A 5000-nucleotide genomic window follows, 5' to 3' on the forward strand; every position below is an offset into this window, starting at 1 on the left:
GATGAGGAAGAGGAGGAGGAGGACTATCCGAAACAGCAGCAGCAGTTATTGTTATCGCTGTAGTGGTAGTAGTTGTAGTAGTAGTAGGAGGAGGAGGAGGTGGAGGAGGAGGACTATCCGTAACAGCAGCAGCAGCAGTTATTGTTATTGTTGTAGTGGTGGCAGTAGTAGTAGTAGTAGTAGTAGTAGTAGTAGTAGTAGTCGTCGGAGGAGTAGCAGAAGCATTAGCAAGAAGAACAAAAAAGAAAAAAAGAAAAGAAAAAAAAAGATACATACTGACAGGTTCGAAACTTCAATGTGTGAAGAGAGAGAGAGAGAGAGAGAGAGAGAGATGCGTTGGGACCTTTGCAATGCACGTACAACCCTCCCCCCCCCCTCCAACGTCCCCACCCCCGAACCTCTACCCGACACCCCTCTCTCACTCTCCAATCCCCAGCAAGTGCTGCTCATGCATATTCATGAGGCTCATAAGGCTACGTGCTGCACGTGTTGAACTGAACTGAACTGAACTGAACCCTCTTTCCCTTCCCTCCGACCTCTGACCTCCTCCTCCGTTCGTTCGTTCGTTCGTTCGTGTCACATCGCTCATTTCCATCCACGGGACTCCATTTCTCCTACCCCCACCCCCCACCACCCACCCCTCCCAGCACCACCACCACCCTTACCCCAATGTTTATTCATCCTGATCCTGGCTTCATGACCAACCGATTCTACACTTTCACCTCACTTCCTCCCCCACTTTCCTCCCACTCACATCCACCCACCCCACAGATAAACACTACCTGTGTACCACCCACACCAACTACCACCACCCCACCTCCTCCCCAGCACACCCCATAAACCCCCCATCACCTCCCCCCCACCCCAACCATGCCCCCCCCACCCCCCTGCCCACACCCCCTCCCCCCGCCCCATCAACCTCATTGTACCCAACTCCCTTCTATTCCTGCTTTACATCGTTAAACGTTCCACCGTCACAACATCATCATCATCATTATCGTTATCATCATCATCATCATTGTTATTATCAACCTCGCCAAAGCACCCAGCATCATCAGCCACTCCCACAACCACCACCACCATCACCACCACTCTCACCCCTCTTCACCCTCGCCTCCTCCACCCCCAATAGTGTCAAACTGATGCCACTACACACACACACGCACACACATACACACACGCACACACACACACACGCGCACACACACACGCACACACACGCACACACTCTCTCCCGCCCACTCCTTCATCCCACGTATGGGCTTGAAAGCTTGAGAGAGAGACAAACAAAGAGACAGAGGGGAGAAACAGGGAGACAGTGAGAGAGAGAGAGAGAGATGGAGACGGAGCGAGAGAGTGACAGGCAAAGAGTGAGAGGAAAGGGACACACAGAGAGAGACACAGAGAGAGAGAGAGAGAGAGAGAGAGAGAGAGAGAGATAGAGAGAGAGAGAGAGAGAGAGAGAGAGAGGAGAGAGAGGAGAGGGACAGAGAGAAACGTGGAGGCGGAGACAGAGGAGAGAGAGAGAGAAAGAGACGGCAGAGAGAGAGACAGCGACAGAGACAGAGAGACAGACAGACCAAGGGCTGGAATTACGGCATCAGGGGAGATGGAGAGCGATGAGGAAATGATCACAGAGCGAAACCGTCCCACAACTGAACGATGTTTTGCCATCCTCCTTCTACCATAACCACCAGCTCCCGAAGGCCCCTCACCCCCACCCTCCACCACACGCACCACCTCCCATCGCCCTGTCACTACAACTCAGAGAGATCGAACGATTTATTCAATATAAGGCCATTGCCCCATTTGAAGGGGTTAAACAAAAGTAAAGAAGATTTGCTACCTTATATAAAGTTATGAATATTGTTAACATACAAATAACATACGGACACAAAAGTATTGCGTGAACAAGTAAATACTCAGATTCCAAGAGAAAAACAACAACAAAACGAACAAGCAACAAAAATCAATCGTCTTTGCGTTACTCTCTGGCATCGAACAATTCTGTTGCGTTCTCACGCCTCTTCAAAGCTTTGTGTATATAGAGAGATAGATTTATCATTATATTTTCATTTTTTGATGACAAGAGCATTTGTAACGAAAACAGGTTCTGCCTATCGTGATAAATGTGTGGTATAAATTTTGTTCTTAAATCATGAAGACAGTGGCAGCGTAATACAAAGTGGATTTCATCTTCAGTTTCTTCTTTACACTATGGACATGTTTCATCTTTCTCATCACTGTATCGGGAACTATGTACAGCAATTTCCGACATCCCCAATCTAAATTTTGTCAACGCATACCTCACATGTCTATTCATATTCAATAAGATATAAGGTTCGACGGTGGGAAAGTGTCTTAAATTTTCCATATAAGCTAAACCTATCACTTGAATTCATGTGTTTTTCCCACTGTTGCCATCTAACATCAGTGAGTCTTTGACTGAATGTCCTAATAAAAATTTGCATGCATTCTACCCCCTGATATTCCCAAACATACAAGAACCCATTATTATATAGAACGTTTCGACTTTGTTACCCAGTTGTTTTTTTCCTTTTTCGTCCAGTAACAACAACGATTTATAAGCTTTTGACGGTAATCTGTTTTCATCCATTTTACTAATCTCAACCAAGATCTTATACTTCGAACAACAGCATTGATACACATAGGAAACCTTCCAAGTTCTCCATACACTAAATCGTTTGGAGTTTTCATGCTAACGCCAAGGTATCTTTTTAATGGAAAAATGTGAACATTCTCAACCACTGATGAACTAGATTCAAGACCCCATAATTCAGCTCCATAGAGAGCCACTGGCTGTACCTGAGTATCAAACAATTTTATATATAAGTTCAGAGAAGTGTTGTTAGGTTTATACAACTTACTTAATATAGACAGAAGACATCTTTTAGCCCTGCATGCCAGATCTTCACAAGCAAACTTAAAACTGAGTTTCGTTGGAAAATATATACCAAGGTATTTATATGAATTCACAACTCCCATCTGAGTACCATTATAATACCATTTCTCACAAGCAGCCAAAAAACCATCTTCTCTAAAGACCACAATGTTACTTTTACTCAAATTCACTTTAAGCTTCAAATTTGAAGTCCCTCTGGCTAAACTGTTTAATTGAGACTGGAGGCCAACAACTGTTTCGAATAACAAAAAAATATTATCAGCAAACAAAAGTATGAAGAGTTCTACAAGACTATTATCCAGTTTGGCACCATGCCCACAATTTTGAATTATTTCAAGAGCCAATTCGTTAACAAATAATGAAAATAACACAGGACTACAAACATCACCCTGTTTTACACCACTTGTACATTTGATGTATTCTGTAAGTTTATCACCACACCTTACTCTAGCTTTAACAGTATCATACATGCTTCTTAAGCATTTATATAACTTCCCATTTATACCATTTTTCAGAAGAATTGGCCATAGTAATTTTCTCGAAACTGAATCAAATGCCTTTTCAAAATCTATAAAAGCTACGTATAATTTTCTGTTTGAACAAAATTGTTTTTGAATAAGTGCTAATAATGTAAACATGTGATCAATAGTAGAGTAACCTCTCTCAAAACCCGCTTGGTATTCCCCCGTACTATTATTCTGATCAATCCATTCTTGTAATCTATTGTTTATAACAAAACTATAAAGCTTACTGCTAATATCACACAACGATATTCCTCTATAATTGTTTGGATCATTCATACTACCCTTCTTAAAAAGAGGAACGATGATACTCTCTGACTAGTTATCTGGATATTGACCCTTATCAAAAAGAACATTGAACAACTTAACAAGAAAGTCAACAACTAGATCACCAGCATATTTTAACATCTCTGCAATAATACCGTCAGGACCACTAGATTTACCCATTTTCAATTTCCTGATAGCGAAAAGTACCTCTTCCTTTGAAATTGGTCTATCTAGAAAACTATCATTGTTGTCTGGCACACTGTCAGATAATTCTTCTCGAACTACTACTTTTGCTGGCACACTTTGAAAATGATGAAACCACTGCTCAACACTTATATCATTGTGAGGTTGAGATTACAATAAGTTAAGCCATCACCCTTGTCTTTCGTTCTACGACATATCCTCAGTAATCTTCTGACATGTCGCTTAGTATTTCTGCACTCAGCATCATACCATTCATTAACTTTTCTAAGTCCATTAACACATATTCTTTTTTTCATGTATTCAGCAATTTCTTTTAGTAAGTCATTGAACATTTTCAATGCTTCATTTATATCAACTTCCAATAGACGTAATGCAAATGTTAACTGTTCTCTACATTTTTCTGAACTCATCATATTAACAAACTGATATCCATTGTCACAACCCCAGTCATATTTTTCTATGAACATTTTCTCAGTTATAATTGTACTTCTGTTAAATTCTTCAGTGAGTTTGAGATGTAGTTCCAGTGGTAAGTGGTCTGATTCAGTCCTATCTACAACCCCCAGTTGACCATACTCCAAAACAAAGGCAAAATAAGTTTCAGAAACAATGAAGTAATCAACCACGCTATATCCTGATTTTGATATGAATGTATAACGACCTTCCTGGTCGCCATTACAAACACCATTAATAATGCACAAACCAAATGCAGTACACACATTTAAGATATTCTTCCCATGAGAGCTCAATGTTGTATCCTCAGAGCACCTTACAACAGTATCATTAGAGAGCTCTGAAAACTGGTCAGTAGCACTTTGGTTTGCAGGGAAAATGTTAGATGTTCTTCCATTCAAGTCACCACATAAAATTATGTAGACATCATCAAACAATACAATTATATCAGTAAGAAATTCTTCCAGAACGGAAATACCATTGTCAACATTTAAACGGGCATAGACAGGGGAATTTTCTGATGGAATATATGCACACACATAAGTTATATCTTTATCAGTTCCATAGACTTGTTTATCCAATTAGAAACAAAGAATATTCGTGTAGCTACACTTGATTTCTTTGACAAAAGG

The 5000-nt window shown here is 40.8% G+C and overlaps 1 protein-coding gene across 3 annotated transcripts in view; it reads right to left on the minus strand.

The window, feature by feature from the left end:
• LOC143290179 (uncharacterized) overlaps window positions 1-5000 on the minus strand; it is a 147450-nt gene that overhangs the window by 61611 nt on the left and 80839 nt on the right. The gene's annotated exons all lie outside the window — the stretch shown is intronic.

The sequence above is a fragment of the Babylonia areolata genome, chromosome 15, assembly GCF_041734735.1.
Source record: "Babylonia areolata isolate BAREFJ2019XMU chromosome 15, ASM4173473v1, whole genome shotgun sequence".
In the NCBI taxonomy this organism is placed as follows: domain Eukaryota; kingdom Metazoa; phylum Mollusca; class Gastropoda; order Neogastropoda; family Buccinidae; genus Babylonia; species Babylonia areolata.